This window comes from Octopus sinensis, linkage group LG4 (genome assembly GCF_006345805.1).
Source record: "Octopus sinensis linkage group LG4, ASM634580v1, whole genome shotgun sequence".
Lineage (NCBI taxonomy): Eukaryota > Metazoa > Mollusca > Cephalopoda > Octopoda > Octopodidae > Octopus > Octopus sinensis.
The window spans coordinates 134,254,222-134,275,468 of record NC_043000.1 but is presented as its reverse complement, the minus strand read 5'-3'; the positions used below and the strand labels follow the sequence as shown (position 1 = coordinate 134,275,468).

The following is a 21,247-nucleotide window of genomic DNA, read 5'->3' as shown; positions in this document are numbered from 1 at the left end:
CACTGTTTCAAGCATACTTTATCCCCTATTATTTCTTGCTTAGTAGTTATCCTAATGTTTGGTATTACTTTCTAAATATCTATTACTGTTGACATCATTATTTTGCAGCCCCTCTGAAAATGATTTTTATGAAGTAAAGCACTTAGTTTTAAAATCTTATTGAAATCAAATTACATATTTAATACACAGATGTTTCTACTTCTTAGATAGTTGGGGCTCACTTAGTTCATCTGAGATGATGCCACATTCTTTTAAATAAATGGAGAAAGAAATGTGCATTAGAAGAACAGTAGTGTAGGTATATACACTACTGTGCACATTTGTGTATAAGTTGCATTTCTATGCAACTTCTATGCACATTTGTGTATAAGTTGCATTTCTAATTTAGTGTTAAATCTTTGTACAATATTTTTTCTCTTCATAGTTTTAGCTTTGCTCTTTGTATAAGTTGCACCCCAGTTTTTTTGTTTTTTCCTATTAATATCAGGCATATAAGCTTGTGTGACTTACACATGAGTATATCATCATCATCATTTAACGTCCGTTTTCCATGCTAGCATGGGTTGGACGGTTCGACCGGGGTCTGGGAAGCCAGGAGGCTGCACCAGGTTCCAGTCTGATCTGGCAGCTGTTTCTACAGCTGGATGCCCTTCATAACGCCAACCACTCCGTGAGTGTAGTGGGTGCTTTTTACATGCCAGTGGAGGCTGGCAACAGCCACGATCGGTTTGCAGCTTTTTACGTGCCACCGGCACGGAAACAGTCAAGGCAGCGCTGGCATCGGCCACGTACGGTTGGTGCTTTTTACGTGCCACCGGCACAGGTATCACAACTACAATTTCCATTTTTTGATGTTGATGGCGATGTACTTGACTCAATAGGTCTCCTCAAGCACAGCAGGTCGCCCTACGATAGTGTTGAAAATATTCTCTAAGATTGAAATCCTTACCCAACAAATAAATTTCTGCAGCTCTATTTCAATGGAGTTCATTATATATGGGAATAAAGTATCAGTGAACATTTTATAAAGGTATGAGAAAAATATTTATTGCAAGCTGTAATGGAATATAAGATTTACTAATCAGTATGCATCAGTTCCAGCATCTATTGATGCTAACCATTGATATTTTGGAGTAGGATCTTTTCTTAGGATACCAAGCAATGAGGCATACCTTTAGATGTCTATACTGTTTTATCAAAACATTCATGTCAAATAAAGTTATCATTCAACCTTGAAGTTTCTGGACTAAAATTACCATCTGTAGTTTGTTAATCTACAGAATGGATAAGGTTTGTTGAGATTTCCTTGTATTAAAAATGCAAAGGCTCTTGATGTAAGAGCATTTGTATTCATAGATCTTTTTTGCATATATTTCTTATAAATGAAGACAATTTCAGTCAGGAATATTTGTTAAGTGTGTTGCCAAGTGAGTTCAGTTCTGGTATGCAGAGAATTATTTCATTCAAAAATATAAGAAAACGTTTTGTTACTTACTGAATGGTGGTTTAGGAGGAAAAAAAAAAAAAAAAAAAAAAAAAAAAGCCTTGTGTTCTGATTTGTTGTTTTATTTATTTTGTAGTAAAAAAGAAAAAAACAACAACAACAACATTGGTTATTCTTTCACTATGTTATCTTCTTTGATAACTTTCGTCTCCATCTAACATAGTAATTTCAGTTATGTTAGAAGTTCTATCTTTAGTCGCTGCATATGAATGTAGTGTACATATAAACATTTATCTGAGTGTTTGTGCAAATACCCTTCTATATTTATAGGCATGCATGAATGCACACACACAATATGATGAATGAGTTATAAATGAAAGCAGTGTATCTCTGATGATGGTGAGATAGCCATTCATTCTATTGGAGCTTGCATCTCTCCTGAAAATATAGCTACCTACTGTTGATCTGAGCAAATGCACTCTGCTCTGCAAAAGGCTAGCTTCTTATACATCAAGGTAGCAGATACATCTCTTTACCTTTATGCATCTAGCACTAAATGATGTAGCACTGTAATTACCTATTTCTTTACTACCCACAAGGGGCTAAACACAGAGGGGACAAACAAGGTCAGACAAACGGATTAAGTCGATCATATCGACCCCAGTGTGTAACTGGTACTTATTTAATCGACCCCGAAAGGATGAAAGGCAAAGTCGACCTCAGCGGAATTTGAACTCAGAACGTAGCGTCAGATGAAATACCGCTAAGCATTTCGCCCGGCGTGCTAACGATTCTGCCAGCTCGCCGCCTTTATTAGCACTATAACTACCTTGCTCTGTTGAGACTAAATCACAAATATCATCCTAAAAATGAGAAGAGAAAAAAAACAAAAAAAAGGCTTTCATTAGTTTTATGATAAGCATTTTAATTAAACTCTGTCATTTAATATTTATAAGGTTCATTAATTCTGTAATGTTTGTTTTGCCTAGCCATATCTAATTTATTCTTGAGCAATATTCTCTGTTTATTATTCATGTTGATTTTCTCAGCATATTCCCCTTTTTTCTTTACTCATCTCCCATGAGTTTGTGAACTTCCTTATGGTTTTCAGATTGACTTTAGAAGCGTGCTGGCAGTTTGTAACGTGAATGATTGCTGTTACTAATAACTCATCTTCCTTAAGTCTTGCATTGTAAGCAATGAAATCACTGAGGTTGAGATTGAATTTCACATGTGTCTTAAATTACTAATCTTGGTAAAAAGATTTAGAGGCCATGTTAATTAAGGATAGGAAGATTAATTATGGATAGAAAGTTTTAGCACCATAGGCAGCAGAATAGTTTATTGTAACAACTAGTAGAGTTTATATTTAGAACACCAACCATGATACTATGGGTATCATGTCATCAAAGGATACAGTATTTAGAATAAGGGTTCTGTTACTGGACTCATTAGCATAACTAATTGTTAATAGTATCATTAGTCTTTAGTTCAAGTTTGTTTATCTTGTTTTTAATTTTGTTTACTTTTTGTCATTTTTATGTTTACATTTACACTTAAACTGACTCAAGCTTAAATCATAATGAAATAGTCCGTCATTCTATATTCTGGTTGGGATTAAACTACTCATCCTTTATTAATCCCTGTCTGTAAATGTACTAACTAGAAACATAGGTTTGAAGTTAATATTTCAACTGATATTCAAGGCAATGAGCTGGTAGAATCCTTAGCACTCCTGGCAAAATGCTTAGTGGCATTTTGTCTGTCTTCACTTCTGAGTTCAAATTCCAGCAAGGTCAGCTTTGCCTTTCTTCTTTTTGGGGTTGATAAAAATAAGTACCAGTTGAACACTGGGGTCAATTTAATCGACTTAGCCCCTTCTCCAAAACCTACTGACCTTGTGTCAAAATTTGAATTCAGTATTTCAACTGATATTTAACTCAGTTATAAAAAACACCTTATAAATAAACTCACTTAGGCCTTTGCACCCCACAGAGCATAAACCTTTGACAACTTTTCTCCCTTGTTCTCAACTCTGGGCTGTAATGCAGGATGCTGGCTCCTTAAGGTGGGGCTTATAGACACAGGCATGGCTGTGTGGTAAGAAGTTGTTTCCCAACCACATGGTTTCAGGTTCAGCCTTACTGCATGGCACCTTTGGCCAACCAAGGCCTTGTGGGGGAATTTGGTAGACAGAAACTGAAAGAAGCCCATCTGATATACGCATTAGTGTATGTGCGTCTTTGTATCTGTTTGTCTCCCCATCCCACTGCTTGACAACTGTTGTTGGTGTGTTTATGTCCTTATAACTTAGCAGTTCGGTGAAAGAGTCCGGTAGAAAAAGGACCAGACTTAAAATATAAATAACTACTGAGGTCAATTTATTCAACTAAAATTCTTCATGGTATTGCTCTAACATGGCCACGGTCTAATGACTGAAACAGGTAAAAGAAAGTAGACAAAGATCCCCATTTGCACCCTGAGAGATGGCCTCCTTCTCTCAGGTACTGTTGGTTTAGAATTGCCATTGATGTTTCTGTAACCTTGCTTTTCCTAGGTAGGGATATTGGCTCTATACAAGCCTATTGTTACATCTGAGAAGAGGTGATCCATATTAGTCTGGTCACTCTCCTTTGACTTGTCCAGCATGGGAGGCCCTACTAGGAGTTAGTGTCTTGGAGTGTATGCTTTTGTTTCCTGGCCTTGACTTCATGTCACTGTCATACAAGTAGTGTCATTTATTTCCAATATTCTGCAAAAACATGTCTGGCCTGGAAATGGGTGAGGACTAGCAACAAGGGCATCTGGCATTAGAAAAATCTGTCTCAATAAACTCCATCTGACCCATACAAGTATGGAAAAGTTGATGTTAAAACTATAATGATGATACAATTGTAATTTTCACCTTATGATAAGCAAATTATATTGTATTCTGTATTCAGTCTTCTTTTGCTTTAGGATTTTTTAAAATCATGATACAGATAATTTTTCTGTTGCAAAATCAGAGGCCAGGTCAGATGTGGGGGCATGCACCATTGTAACACATTGCTACATTCACCATCTGTTGGTATATTCCCAGGCCTTCCTGGGTGATCTATTGAGCAGAATCTCAGTCGGTCCCCGTCTCCCACAAGATATCTCTTCATCTGCCATGAACATATAACATGTGGCCCACCAACACAAGCTGTCAATCCAGCCAGACCCTAAGTGAAGAGAACATGGTAAGCAGGGTCTAAATTGGGAAATTGAGCTACATGGCCAAACCTTTTGAGATGGCACTCCTGAATTGAGCAAGTAACAGGACACATTCCCATTCCTGTTGGTCGGATATGAAATTTGACCAATGGTAATCTACAATCCCGCAAAGCATCCTGGTACCAAAGGAGTTCAGACAGCTCCTAAGGACCTCAAGACTGGGAATATAATATAGAAGAATGTAAAATATTTTGATATCACTTGAAAAATGTCATGATTGCTTAGTTTGATTTACGATTGACCAGACACAACATTTATCATTTGTAATAAGAATATTTCTCAATTAGTAATTTGAATGTCAAACAGCTTTTTGTCAGATAGATATTACATGCGTTGTCATGTCCTTTTAAAGCCTAATTTATATGTGGTTAAAACTGAATTGGTTTTATCAGCTATGTAATGTATATGCATCATTGCATGTCTTCCAGTTTACAGCATGTTTGCTGGCTGTAAAATATTAAATCTTGTGTCATTAGCATTACATGCTACAAGTGTGCTGCTCTAATGCATTACATGTAGCCTTTGTAGAAACATTTAATGAATATCAAGGAGAAAAAGGAAGAAAATAATGAAGTTTAATGCTATTTAGATACATAGAACCAGTATTTAACAGATAAAAGATAGTGTGAGTGTACATGCATGTTCAATAAGATTTTGCCTTTGATCTGTGCGTGTGTGTGTGTGTGTGTGTGTGTGAGAGTGAGTGAGTGTGAGTGAGTCAGAGAGAGAGAGAAAGAGAGAGATGGAAATTGGAGATATAATCAATTTATTTGCTCCTAACTCTGGAAAGATAAAAGCCAAATTAGCTCCAGGGCCCTTTTGAACTTTGAATTCTTGAGATATTGAACTTCAAATTTTGTAAAATATCTATTTCAGCTTTCTGTTAGCTATAGTCTGTCTATATTTTACACTATCTATGTATAAATGTGTGTGATAAACACTTAGAGTATTAAGATAGAAAGAAAAAGTTTATAAATTCTATTTAGCCAATTGCCTAATTTCTTTACTGTTTCAGTAGTGATTACATATTTAACACACACACACACACACTTCTGCTCCATCTTATTTGAAGGGTCTCCCAGCTCTATCATTTCTCTATCAGAATGGTCTTAATAGATCTGTATACTTAGATTTTATGGATGTACTATAATGAATTCATGTACACTTACTATTATTTTTTCCTTGAATATGATTTTCTGGTCATTGCCATTAGTATTTTCAACACTGAATTTGCATGCTTTGCTGTTTTATATATATATTTGTGTTAAAAATAAATAAATAAATAAATAAATAATAGTGCTGCTGCTTTCATAAATAATTTTCGCCTAATCATTATTCATTATATTCTGTCTGTGTTCGTAGGAATATCGGTATGTTGGTTCTGTCTTTTATTGCAAGAGTCTGCTACGGCTACATATGTTGCATTCTATTGTTCTCTGCTCTTTATCAGAAAATTCTTTCCTCAAGTGCTTTCTTCTGCTATGAGTCAATTTTATCCCTTGCATCATTCTCAATTCGTTCTTCCAATCCCTTTTTCTTTTGTGCACTGTCCCTCCCTTTCCCAGTATCAACACGAGTACCATGCCTAACAAACCGTTGTTGCTTGCCTTTCTACTATTGATAGCAATGTTGATGCTAATGTTGATTGATAACTAGCAGTTCTCCCACGTTTTTAGGCCCCCCCCCCCCGCCTTCATCTCCGCCACTTCTGTTACTCTTTCCTACCTTCGCAACAGAGCAGACAAAACTTGCTGCTTAATAGGTTTTATTCTTTGATTTTCTATTACCACTCCCCCTAATTAAACGAGTTGCAAGCCGTTAAACAGACTCCAAACCTGCGTTTATAGAAAGGAGAAAAGTTGAAAACAAAAGAAAAATAAAATAGATAATGGTAAACTGCTTCTGCAGCTTTACCGAAACTATAATGAAAAGGCAACACACATGAAAGGAAAATATATATTTAGATAGGGAGAGGGTGGTGGTAAAGGGAGGCTTTGGTGTATATATGATGGCAGCGGTGCTGGTTATAAAATATATCATGTTGGTGAATAAAGGTGTTCCCTCTTTGATTATCTCTCGTATATATATATATCTATCGTTTATATTACTAATTTTCGAACCGAGCTTGAAAAATTCTAAATAGAAAAGAGAAATAACGTACAGTAAACCTTCTCGATAAAAGTATATATCTTATGTATTAGATTAGTGCTGAAAATTTATTTCAATATTCATTAGATTTTTTTTTATTAAAAAACAAAAGAAGAGGAAACGAAAAAGATACTGAGTTCATGTTAATACTGATATCCCAACTTTTACTTTGGCGTTTTAAAAGGTGTAAAGTTTATTTTGAGTAAGAGAGAAAGTACTCGCGGGAGCAAGCGTGCGCTCACGAGCTATTTCCCACTTCCTCCCATCTCTCTCTCTAATTGGTTACTCAACTTAGTAACAGAAAAAATTTCACTGTCTCATAAGTATGTATTATAATTAGTTTATTATCTAGATATTCTCCCAAATTAGCATTTAATAACGATCTAATTACCCCAAACATATGCACAAACATGCTTGTTTTAGAATACACACGACGTGCGCGCACTCACATTTGCATTCCTTGTTTTATAGTTCTTATGTACTTGTATGAAAATAATTTAAAAAAAATATATTAGGATCTTTACCTTTTGACCTATTATCGTTAATGAGTTAATTATTTAAATCACTTTATAAAGAATAAGCATTCAAATTAATTTATTTACAATATTTGCTGCACCTGTTCCGTGTTTTAAAAGATGAAACGAAGACACTAACAGCCGGCATAAAGTTGACAAATATTCTACATCTAATGTATCTGTATGAAAATTTATTTGGTTGATTCAGAGTAAGACAGTCTAGTGATCTATAAAAGTCTTAATTTTTAGAATATCTCCATCATGTATGAATAAAACAAATTTTCAGCAAATGTGCTTGGTATTAATTAATTTAGTGTGAAGTTCACGTTTGCCTTCCGGAAATATTAAAACTCATTATAGAGCTCTGTTATCTTGCACTTAACACATTATATACACTTAATTTGTTGCGAACTTGGATTCCGGCACTTTATTATTACATATCTTCTTTCTATAATGTGTTTCAAAAAGTAGGGAAATATGCTAGGGCTCTCGCGTGCGCGACTGTGTGTGTGTGTACACTCACGTACGCATTAGTTCATCTCTGATAGCAGCAGCTTCAATTCTGATCACTTTTGGAATTTAGTGAGTCATCGAAATCATTTTTCTTTTTCCATTCTATGAAATATTGGCACTCCAACACGTGTTTTACACGCATCTCTTTTTCCTTTTCCGTATGAGTAAAGCTTTACATATATTGTGATTTTAATCCAATACGTTATGCTAGAAATCAATGTTCCGATCTTAATTACCAAATATTATTGATTTTTCTGACAAGGCTACAATTATACCAAAAATAGTTGGACCTAACATGACGATACTCCATACAATCTAATGGCTAGATTTTGCAAAGATAACGTTTTCATATTGTTTACATAATTACTTGTTGCTGATACTTAAAAAGACACGTTTGTTCTGCTTTAGGCTTTATATATATATATATATATATATATATATATATATATATATATATATATATAGGCATAACTAGAGATTTCTGCCCCCCCCCCTTTGGATGATTATAACTTTCAGAAAAATGGATATTTTTTTTAATGAAATTTTCTTCAAATATATGTAGATTCCGAATATACAAATTTTTTGGGGGGGAAAGTGTTTTAGGAGGGCTGGGAAGGGGAATTTCGGAAAATTCACCAGAGTCCACTTCAGTTCATCTTAATTTTCAAGAAAATGGATATTTTAATGAAATTCTCTCTCTCTCTGTACACACACACACACACATATATATATATATATATATATATATATATAATATATATATATATTCTAAATAAAATTTCGGAAACGTTACTGTCGCGCGGTTGAATTTCCCCTTTTTGTTATTCGATACCTAACCATTTCTTTTTAGAGTGTCCATATTTAAATTAGAACTATATTTCATATTTTATGTTAGGAACTTTGTTTTAAGTTTTGGTTCAAACACAAGCTTCATTTTGAAGAGGTTATGCATTTTATTAAATCTCTCTCTAAGAATTTGATTACTTTCAAAATTTATTTAAAGACGAAGCAATCTGTATACCTCTTGATAAATGTGGCTACAGAAGGGGTCCTTACGAATATAATAATTAGTTAAATTTCTAAGGCGGCGAGCTGGCAGAAACGAAAGCACGCCGGGCGAAATTCTTAGAGGTATTTCGTCTGTCTTTACGTCGACTTTGCCTTTCAACCTTTCGGGGTCGATGACTTGAGTATCAGTTGCGTACTGAGGTCGATCTAATAGACTGGCCTCTCTCCCCCAAAATTTCGGACCTTGTGCCTAGAGTAGAAAAGAATAATAGGGATGCAACTAACGTTTTTTTTTAATGTCTGTATGAAAACTGAAACTATATTCATAGTGTTACAATTTTTACAGCATGATTGACATAGAGCAACTCCAACCTCGGCTCAACAGACATGTTGGACTCCGTACTATGTTCACTCCCCACCATAGCTACTCGTGTGACCTCTGCCCCTTGGTGCTAGTTGGTCTTGTGTCATCTACATACACCCTCACCTCAACACACCTATTTCACTTGTGTCTCTCTCTACTTGGCATTCATGTTATGCCAACATCCAGCTGCTCTCACTTCTATGTCTAGTCTTCTAGAACATCAGTTTTATAATACACTGGCTGTTCTTGTGTCACCTCCCTTGGGCACACATTTCACTATGCTCTTCTCTTGGCACCCACATTGTGCCAAACTCTTGTTACTCTGACTAATGATTACACTTTGTCCTTCTCCAAAACATCAACTTTGGAAACCTTTCTCAGCACGTTTCCTTATAGTTGTTCAAGAATGACAAACATGTCAACTCCAATAGTCTTGGGAGAGCATGCGTAGGCTACAAGTACAGATCAACCAGAACAAGCCATTTGAAATTTTTCAGTGAAATATTTCTGTTTTATTCTGTAGTTGTGAACCCCTGGAAACATGTTGCAAACTGAACTCTTTGAAACATGTAATTCTCATTGTGTTTTGATTCTAAAATCTAAAGAATTTTTCAATTTCTTTTCATTAAGGCATAGAAATTAAGTATATTTTAGGCAAACCTGTTGAATGCTGAAATTGTTTATGTATGCACGTGTGTATATATCTATATATGTGTGTGTGTTTATATATATATGTTGTTTCCATCATTGAACTGCAGCCATATTTTTATATTACATTAGCCAGCACACATATTGATGCTTTTAGCATATACATCTATTTTTGATATTATTTGGTAAATATCACACTAGTTTTGTCCTATCAGCTCCAGTTAATGCTATTAATTCATTTCCTATTAGAATAAACCATTTATTACTAAATCAATTTATTTTAGCTCCAAAACTTGGAGGAAAGGAATTGAACAGAGTTGGTGTCTACTTTGGCTTCTGATGCAATAAATTCTCCTGACAAAACATGAAGAACTTAAAGCATGGATTTTTGATGACCTTTAGATAAAAGAACTTACAAAACTCCACACATTTCGTAGTCATTTGACAGCAATGAGTTGGTGTATTGGTACTGAAAAATCACACACATATATGCTTGCACACAAGTGAAAGAGAGAGAGAGGGGTTGCTGAAAAGTTCCTGGTTTTGGAAATACTGGAAATAAAAGAAAATACAGGAGGATCAGTTATTTTATTTTAGTTGATCGACGATATTCCCATCTCAAATTCACACGCTTATTGCAGCAGTACTTCAGTTTTTTTAAGCACTGTAAAAGAAGTTTGAAGTTTGGGCCTCCAACCAGACCTTTTACAATACCCTTAAAGGCCCGGAACTTTTCAGCCCCCCCCCCCTCATCCCCGTACTACTTGTCAAAAATTCCCTTTGGCAACCATGAGGACTTGCTCTTCACTTCTAATAAAGCTTTGCTTTAATATGAATGTCAAGGTCCTTGGCTTTCACAAGCATTTAGATCTTTTTTAAAAAGCTTAATGATTTTAGTAAGGAGAACGGTGTCATTAGGGATAAATTCTGTAGAAGAATAGCTGAGCATTAGTTAATCAAAACTGAATGTTTTTATTTTTTTTAGTCACTGCCACAATATACCCAAGAATAACTTAACTTCTAAGGCACTGAAATGTAAGGTTCAGTTGGAGTCTTAATTTCAGTGCATCAGGGAAAATGTCAACTTAATAAAAAAGGGGTAGCAAGCATCTTCAAAACTAGAACTGACGGCAAAATTGGTACATTTGGAATTGTTACCCTAAATATACTCATAAGTAAAACAGCTACTAAAACAGCATAGTTGTTTTATTTTTATGCTTATGTTATATATACAGGGTAGATATAGGCTCCATCGTGAAGGAGTTTCTTTTGTAACTATGGGCTTCAAGGTTTGATCCCATTAGACAGCATTTTAACCCTTTATTTATTTTGAGATGCTTTGTGTTTCTTTCAATTACTTTAAATATAACAAAGAATTTAGTAAAATAACTTAGTTATCATTCAGCTAGTGTTAGGAACATAAATTGTGACTAAGGCTTGGTGGAAGATTTTAATTCAAAACTTATGAAAACAAGACATTTGGGTTGGTAACGAAAAGTTTAAGCTAGTACCTTCTACTGCAGCCTCGGTTGACCAATATTTTGTGGCTGAAGTTTGGTACACTGAAAACTATGTAATTCAATGAATGTAAATTAATAAAATAGGTATTAGACTAAAATGTAATGACTAAAACCCTTGAAAGTAGTGCTTCAGTATGAATGCAGGCCAGTGACTGAAACAAACGGTGGTGATGATGAAGATTCGGATGTGTAATATCTATGATCATATTAAATGTCTATACACCACTCTGCCCCTTTCTTTATTACTTTCATCTGCCACCCATCCCCATCCTATTAATATATCTCCTTTACTATCACTTTCACTTTCTCCCATCAGACTACTTGTTTGAGGAGAGGAGTGGTATCATATTTGATCTTTCCATATTCAATCCCTCACTATAACCCCTACTTTATTGCTGGTCATTACTCTCTCCCTCACCATCACTTCCCATCTTTCATTACTGACATCCATCACTCCCACTCAGCAACACCCAACTTCATTGCTATCCCTCCCAAACCTCATTGGTCATATCCATCCATCTGTCTGGCTGTCTCTCTCAGTACTCTCTCTTTGCCATCACTCTGTCTTCCTTTATCACACACTAATGCTGTTTCTATAACAATTATCTTGTATCATGCTCCTACTAATTTCTTTCAAGTATCATCTTCCCATTCTTTTCCCTCTGGTTATATTTTGATTACACTTTATCACTCTCTCATTCCGATGCTCTTTCATCACGTTCTCTTCTATCTGCTTGTAGTGGTAGTGATGGTGCAAGACAACACAGGGCAGAGAGAACTCTTTAGTCTTGCCAAGGACAAAACCACCTCATTAGTGTTGGTGCCCTGCTAAAATGCATCCAGTACATGCTGTAAAGTGGCTGGTGATAATAAAGACATCTAACCAGAGAACCTATGCCAAAAATGGAATATATAAGTGGTTCTTTGACCTATTGAGTAGAACAGTAACTGTAAATAAGAACTGATTCAGAATGTGATGATCCATCCAGTCTATGCCAGCGTAGGAAATTGGATGAAGATTGATGAGAGTGATGATGATGCTTATTAGTCAGGAAGTCAAGGTCCTAGGTTTCATGCCAATTTTTCAAACTTTGCTAAGTATGAAACTCTAGACCCTTGAGTCATTACTGTAGTGTCTTGACTAATAAGAAACAATATATTAACTCTGTTTTATGGATTGGGTTCTGTGTCATCTGTTTGCAAAACCAAACTTACACATACATGTGTGTATATATAAACATGTATATGAGAGAAAGAGACACAGAGATGGGTATAGAAAAACTATTTTTGGAAGTCTGGTTGAAAGCAGTGTGTGGCAAGGAAGTAAATGTATTCAAGTGGAACCAGAAATTTGTCTAAAGGCTAATCCAGATATATGTACATAATGACCTTATTAGCAATTAACTTTTATATTAGATTAAAGCTAAGTGAGTACAGCATGCAAATGTTTTGCTTTTGGACTTAATAATTAATTCAATTTGAATCAATTTATTACCTATTTGGGGAAAGTTATCCGTGTTAAACTATCATCCTGTCCATTGGTAGATATCTTCTCTGCTTAAGGCTACCAAAATAACTAAGTACAATCCCACTGTACCCCTAGGCTTGTCTAAAAGGACAGACTTCCTTTTTCTGTTTTTTATCTCTTACTTATTTCAGTCATTGGACTACAGAAATGCTAGAGTACCACCTTGAAGGGCTTCAGTAGAATGAATCAACCCCAGTACTTTCTTTTTTTAAGCCTGGTACTTACTTTAGGTTTGTTTTGCTGAACTGCTAAGTTATGCGGATGTAAATAAACCAACACTGGTTGTCAAGCAGTGGCAGGGAGATATATGCAATGATATACATACACATATGGTGGGCATCTTTCAGTTTCTGCTCACTGAATACACTCATAAGTCTTTTGTTGGCCCAGGGCTATAGTGGGTGCTACACAGTGGGCCTGAACTTGGAACCATGTGGTTGGGAAGCAAACTTCTTTCCATAGGGCCATACCTATTCTGTAGTAAACTTTTATTCTTTTTTAAAAAATCTTTCAGATACAAATAATTTCAGGAGTTAATTGATAATTTTAACACAAAATTGAGTTTTTCTTTCAAATTTACTTTCCCAGTTGGATATCAAATAAAATAAAAACAGAATTCTCTCTTCATTTTCAGTATCCAGTGAGCAGATGAGTTCTACTTGACTGAAAGTAGAAAATTCTACTAATTATGATACTGCTTCAACAAATGACTAATTGTGTGCTTTATCACTGAATCAAATGTTCTATAAAAAAATAACGAGTTTTTTATAATTTATAAAATATTTTTTTCCTCTTATCTTTTAATTTGATGTTTGTGTAAAATAAATATTTAAAACTTTTTTTCTTTTATTTCTAGGTAAGTAAGAACATTTAGAAATCTTCATGTAAGTCAAAATATATTATTTTTCTCTAATTTCACCCTGTAACAGACACATCCTCCTACATACACACACATGTGCATGCACACAGACTACTCTAGAAAAAGTGCCCAACACATATGACTATGTGTGGACTTGATATATATTATCAAGAGACAAATAGATAGAGAGTATTAAACTCTTCTAAGAATCAAACACAAACACACAGACTAACGTTGAGCCAGAGCTTATGTTATTAATACATGGTTTCAATATTCTCATTCATTATTCTACTATCCTTAGGAAATATTCTGGTCAAAATGATGTGAAGATGTTTTTATCTCCTTTGAAATTACTGATAAACATGACTTCTTGTGCCTTTCTCTGATATTACTGTGGAATTTCTCAATGAATTTCTTGGAAGTTACTCTCACCAAGATCCATTAAATCTTCAATATAATTTCTAAAAAGAAAATCATCCTCTTGCTTTTGTATAGGTATTGGAAAAGGGGGGGGGAACCCCCCCCCCCCAAAAAAAAACCATTCTGCATCAAAGACCAAGCCTAAGAAAACCCCTTTTCTTCTACAAAAGCTGCAACAATGCAAGACCTTATGTTGTTGTGCAATAGAATGTATACCCATCAAATACTTTGCTTAGATCCCATTACTTTTTCCATACATCTGTGCATGTGCATAGAGAATAACACCCTTTTCATGCCTTATGCATTAGCTATCATGCTTGTGATCTGTGCCTAAAATAAGAATTCTACTCCTGCTGGGCATTCAGAAGCTAAACTTAAAACATACTTACCTGCATACAAAACACACACAACGGATAAAAGTTTGCTTGTGCTTGCATATATACACACAGGCACACACTTTCTTTTCTTTTTTTTTTTTAGTGGTTTTCGCGTTAGCATGGTTCTAAATGGAACATGCTAATATTTATTTACTTTTCTTTTATGTTGCAACAGCTTAAATTGTTGAGGGGGAAAAAAAATACTTAACATACGAGGAATCCCCCCCATCCCCAATATTCTCCTACTTAATATACAAGGGACCCCTACACACACACGCTTTAATTAACTAACACTTCTTGGTTTTCGCTTACTGATTATCAGATTAAATTACAGGATCATGTTTGTGTAGTATGTAAAGTCAACCTGTACTTGAAAAAGTTTGTTAGTAAAATAATATTTTATAAATTGTCAGCAGAGACCAAGGCCGGCAGTAAAGAAAGAGTTACTTCCCTTATAAGAACAATTGTTCCCTTAGATTTGTGTTTTTTTTTACGCAGTTTTCTTTTTTCCATTTTAGTCGATCTGTATTACTAAATTAACGTTTTAACTCAGCAGGTAAAATGCACTTTGCAGCGTGAAATATTTCTGACTGCAGTAAAATCTATTGAAAAATATATCTACGTGCAAGTTTCTCGCTTTGTTTTCCATACAAGACACCTCCTTTTTCTTTCTTCGATATATTTCTTTCGGTGCGGTAGTGGGGGGCGCAGTTTTCAAGTGCGTTGTGTAGTAGTGCTTGGTTAGGTCGTGGCTTGGCTTATGAGGCACAAGGTTATTGGAGAGGGAGAGGGTAAAATGTGTTTGTATTTTATATACTGGCAGATGCACAGCAATATGCTCTCTCTCTCTCTCTCTCTCTCTCTCTCTCTCTCTCTCCTCTCTCTCTCTCTCTCTCTCCCTCCCCTCTTTCTCTCTTTCGCACAAGAAGGTAACAAGAATTAGCAAATTTGAATGGATTACATACTGAAAACGTTGTGAGTGATGCCAGTCTCAAAGGAAAATGTTTATGGTTCTCAATCTGTTACTTGGTTGATATTTTATTTTATAAGTGCTCTAATGTTAGAACAATTTGTTCGAGAACCAATTATTTTATTTTTCAATTGTTCTGTCACTCACAAATGTAGAACCAGTACTGAAATTAAATTATATACAGATAAATAAAGTACTATGAGCATGAATTGTGTTAAGAAATTCATTAAAACCTATGTATTAGTTTTCCCCATTCAATCAGCTATTATTTCTGTATAGTTCATTTATTGTATAAAAAGGAAATTTACTCCAAGAATAGATGCAACGAAAATTTTATGGCTTTTGTAATGCATTTTTAAAAAAATATATGTTACAATATCTTGTTACTGTCTCCACTATCTGAAAATAAATGCTTTTATCAAAAAAGATGCACAATTTATAACTATGCATATACTATTTCCTATTGGAAAGTGAAGCAGTACCTAATCAAGAATAATTATTAAATAGGTGACTCTAAAGAAATCAATTTAATGTCATGCACTGAATGTTTTTTTTCTTCTTTTCTTGACAAAAATATATATTCAGCTAACTATCACTGCACTTGCATATGCACACAATCTCCCCTCTCTTACATGCATGGAAGAAAGAATAATGCCAGACGTTAAACTTCATAAAGGTTGCAGATATTTCCAGAATATTTGATTACTGCTGTGAATTTTACAAGCAGCTTAGAATTTTTAAGAGGATTAACTCTTGATTAATTCTTTAAAGAGTGTTGATAAGAAATCAGTCATTATACATCTGTAAGCAACTCAAAGACTTCAATACAGATTTGAACTTGAGGTATATCTTTTTCAGCAAAAAGATTATACAATATTTCTTTTAATTTTGTTTTTAAACTTTTAAGTTAAACTAAAATGAGAAATGGTTCTAAGTACACATATCTTTTCTTTGTTTCTGAGAGGAATCAGAATTTATTGATGACAAAAACGATGATACTAGATCTATATTTAGAGAGGAATCTGAATGACTTCTAATCTGGTCTCAATATCACCATTAATCTGTCTGAAAGAAGCTGGAATTACGAAAGATTCTGAGAGTTCAAAAATTTGTTGTTATTTTTATTTTAATTTTAATGTTGTTACATCAGTTTATATTGTGATAGCGTCTTGTTGCTTATTCTTATGAATTGTTGCCTCAAATAAAATTATATTTTAAGAGCTTAATGTGAATCATTGCTCAACTCTAAACTAGGGGTATCAATTTTCTTTTGTTTTTACCATTTAGTCAGGTAGGAAAGGGCAGTATCCAGGGCTATCTTACTATAGCAACATTATAAACCCCTGGGTAAACCAAATGCACTGTGTCCTACAGTATTTATTGACAGCATACATAAATCATAACTGGGCACTGAGACTTGTGAGCCCTAACCCCACTCTTGGCAACAGTCCAGTGTACCCATGCCTTTACTTTTTCATAGTCTCTGTCAGTGGTTCTCAACCATTTTTTTTTACCTGTAGACTGCTTTGATTACTATTTTGTTTTGGTGAACCCCCCCCCCACCCCCATAGCCATTTCATGTATAAAAAACTAGTTTTATAGAAACTTCTTTCAAAATTCTTATTTTGTTTCTCACTCATTCACTTGTGTTTGTTTGCAAATAGCACTCTCTGAGAAAACATATTTCAGTGGCTGGAAACATGTTGGACTGTGTTAAGTGTTAGAGAAAGAAATCTAGTTGTTTCTTATAAATCTAGTTGTTTCTTACAATAAATACATCTAAAGCACAGTTTTTTCATTAACCCCTAAAATACTACCATGGACACCAACCCCACTCACCCCCGATTTATTTTTTTTGCTTGTATGCCCCCCCCCCATCATGTGCATGCTGGTTGAGAACCACTGGTCTAGATAGGTACTCACCACTTGACAACTGGTGTTGGTTTGTTTACGTTCCTTTAACTTAACAGTTCAGCAAAAGAACCAATAGAATAAGTACCAGACTTTAAAAAAAGGCACAAGTACTGGGGGACCAATTCGTTCAAATAAATTCTTCAAGACAGTGCCCCAGTAAGGCTACAGTCCAAGTAACAAATAAAAGATAAAAGACAAGATGCACACACACACACACACACACAGCTTCCATACAGTTTCTGTCTACCAAATTTACACACTAGGCAATGGCCAGTCTAGGTGTACAATGGAAGACACTTGTCCAAGGAGTTACACAGTGGGACTGAACTTATATTAACCTTAACCACATATTTATCCCCCTCTTCGTCCTCAGCATAAAATAACCATGTTGATCCTCCCTCTTTAAAGTCAATAATTAAGTTATAACATTGATCTTAACTATTAAAAACCATTAAGGCAACACTGAAATTGGATCTAAAACACTAAGTTGGTCTCAGTTCAAAAGCTACTTTCTAAAAGGATTTGTTTTTTCGTTTTGAGACTCTAGAAATGACATTAATTTTGAATTATCAAACATGTGTGACTTCTCATTAACACATTTTTGTCATTGTTGTTTTTGCTTCCTCATCCATTTAGAGGCATCCAGTCTACAAAAATCTCATTTAGTATTCTTCTGTAGGTATCTAGAACAAGAGTATTATTCTCCATAAAATCCCTATCACATGTGCTTTTCCTTTCTGCTTTATGATCCATAGCGTTTTATAGCTATGCCAGCATATGTAGTGCAACATAATGAATGCTTCCTATTTTAGATATGCTGAGAAAGAATGTTCCATGTTAAGTTGATAAACATTGAACACCATCCAGGGGTAACTGCTTTCTGTTCTTTTCTTCTTTTTTTTTTCCCTTATTTACTTTTGTCTCCATTTCTTTCTTTTCTCTCCTTTACCTCTTCTTCACCGGTTGCATGCAAAAGTTTTCCAACTAAATGGCAGTTCTAATAATTAATTACCCATACTACCTATGCTGTTAAATGCTACTGGTGGTGGTGGTGGTGACAGTTGCAGTGATGGTGGGGGTGGCGATAGTGATAATAGCAGCAGCAGTAGTGGTGGTGGTAATGGTGGCGGTGTGGTGATTGTGGTCAATTAAGTATACATAGTGAAGACTAATCATTCACTCGGAAATCTTACTTCTGTAACTTCAGGCCAGTCAGGTAAATATTTTGGGTAGCAGGGTGAAAGCGTAAAAGAGGAAGGAAGAGTAAGGGTTGAAAGTATATGGAATAATGTGCCAAACAGATGAGTGACAATAAAAATACATAAATACATCAGAAATAGTAATAAATAAGGAGAATAAAATGTTTAAGCCATCACTCGAATGAGCACTACTAGCATTACGTGGTAAGCAACAGTATTAGTGTAAAAGCAGGGGTGGAATGGAGAAAGGAGTAAAACATGTCTGCCTCTCCTGTATGAACTAAAATAATAGGCAGTAAACCTACTAGAACATTTTATAACTCTTGCACTAACAGTAGTAAAGGTATGCAGCACTTTCTAGTTTATCTATTATAAACAGTATAATTCTTTACTGTCTTTCCATACATTTTTGAAGTCAGGCTTATAGCTCCATACCATTATTTATATTGAATGACGGCTTCCATGTTCAGTACTTTGTTTTATTTTATATAGTTATTAGCCTTATGTTCTTTCATTTTGGGGATAAAAAAAAAATCTTAGGTGAACCAAACTGCTTTATGAAACTGCTTCATGAAACAATCTTAAAATCCTACAAACATATACTGATCTTGTAACTAAGGTATATTTCACAGATGTAAATAATTCAAACCGCAATGGAAATATGTCGCACCATTGAACAGTGTAACTAACTTTGATGTTTCAGTATTTTTTTCCTGACATTTTTGATGCCAATGAAGTGGAACCGTATAATTGGTAAATGTTGAGTTGTTTGACTTGCATCAAGAGTTGTCATTTTTTTTTCTTCTTTTTTCCCCCCTTTTTTCCTCATCAAATCAATAAAATATGTATCAATTGGAAATTGAGATGACTAGTCAAGAACTAGACCATATCATGTCTATTCAGTCTATCAGTTCCCTCTGCTTCCATGCTTAATGCCACTAATTTACTACTAAGTATCAGCTTCAATGACTTAAAATTCATATCAAATCAGGCAGTGGATATTCAAGTCTTTTTTGGGGAGCAGGAGGAGAGGGTGGGTGGGTGCAGATGAATTATCTGTTGCTTTAGCATTAACACACAATTTTCAGAAACTTCTTCGAATCCAATTAATTTCTAAAATCTCCCTCTCCCCCTCTCCCTCCCTCTCTCTCTCTCTCCATCTATCTATCTCTCGTAATTTTAAAGTTATTAAATCAAGATAAACGCCCTTTCAGTGAAAATACATGTATAATTGAATCATTTTCATTCCTCATCTAAATAGAGTAAGTCAGCTGAGGAGAAAGAGAGTTGAAGGGATTTTGGATAAAAGCGGAAATTACCCCCTTCCTTTAGTGAAGTGACACAGAAACAAGAATATTGGAAAATTCATTATATCTCATGCTTGGCTTGTTGCACTGATGTGGACTGATTAATTAATGGAAGTAGGGGCTGCAAAAAGCCTTGCACATTCTTAGTTTTCTCATTTCGTAATAGTGTGGGCTCTCTGTTGAGATTATATGAGATCAATGCTCTCATCTCTATGAAGTGAACATCAATCATGTAAACCCTATCTCACTGTTGTAAATTTAGCTCCCCGTTTCGACAGTAGGCTAAGCACTTTGTTAATATTTTCCTTATTGTATTTCTCATCATTAAATTATATATATTATCTCGTGTATTTGTGGAGTTATGACAATAAAAACCATTTTTTTTTTAATCATTGCAAATGAAAATATGAATACAGAATTTCTGCAAAATATTTTGCACCATTTCTTAGATTTTTTTCTTTCTTTTTTTTATTCCTATTCAACCACCTCGTCCCATTTAGACCCAAGCAGATAAAAATGCTTATGAATGTATATTAAGTCAAGCCTTCTTTACGGTACTCAGAATCCTCAGAAGAGATGTATGTAGGAAATTGTTTCAGAATATATAGATACACACACAAATATTTTGAAAATTATCATCTGTCAATTTCTCTTCATTTTACTTTTTTTCGAAGTAAATTGCGACTTCTACTCAGTTGTATTAGGCTATTTAGTGTTTTGTTGGGCCTTTTTTTTTTTAAAACAGTTTATCTCTCTTCTCCATGTATGTGTTAGATATAAGAATGCTTATAATATTTAATGTAAATTAAACATTTGTCATTTCAATAATTTAAATATCCTAATTTTTTCTTCTGTTATTGATTTATTTAAGCTTATATTGCTAGCTCCACATTTTTAAAGCTTTGTATATAATTTTCCTTTAAAATAGTATTTTTGTGATAGAAGACCTGTTTCTCTCTCTCTTTCTTTCTCTCATTTTACAAATCTATTAATGAGTAAGATGAAAAAGAAATAAATAAATACGTTTTTAAAGAAGATATTAAAATCTAGCAAGCTTCTTTCTCTATCTTTCTATCAATTTCCTTACCAAATATTTTAGACTTGGTGAAGTTTGTGATAGGAGATATCTTTGAGAGCGCTTCTTTTGTTATGTCTGCAGTTTGCATCCATTCATGAAAATATTGATCAGGAATTCAATAGAATGGATATTCTCGTTGTGCTGTTTAGTGTGTGTGTGTGTGTGTGTGTGTTTTCCATT

At 34.6% G+C, this 21,247-nt stretch overlaps 1 protein-coding gene across 21 annotated transcripts in view; it reads left to right on the top strand.

Annotated features, from left to right (window-relative positions):
• The window catches only part of LOC115211100 (rap guanine nucleotide exchange factor 6), a 508,151-nt gene that overhangs the window by 308,803 nt on the left and 178,101 nt on the right, over positions 1–21,247 (top strand). Inside the window, exon 2 of one of the 21 annotated variants that reach the window (XM_036502527.1) lies at positions 13,800–13,827. The exons of the other annotated variants lie outside the window; for them this stretch is intronic. The gene's annotated coding sequence lies outside the window, so the exon portion shown is untranslated. The remainder of the gene's footprint in view (positions 1–13,799; positions 13,828–21,247) is intronic. 21 annotated transcript variants of the gene reach the window in all.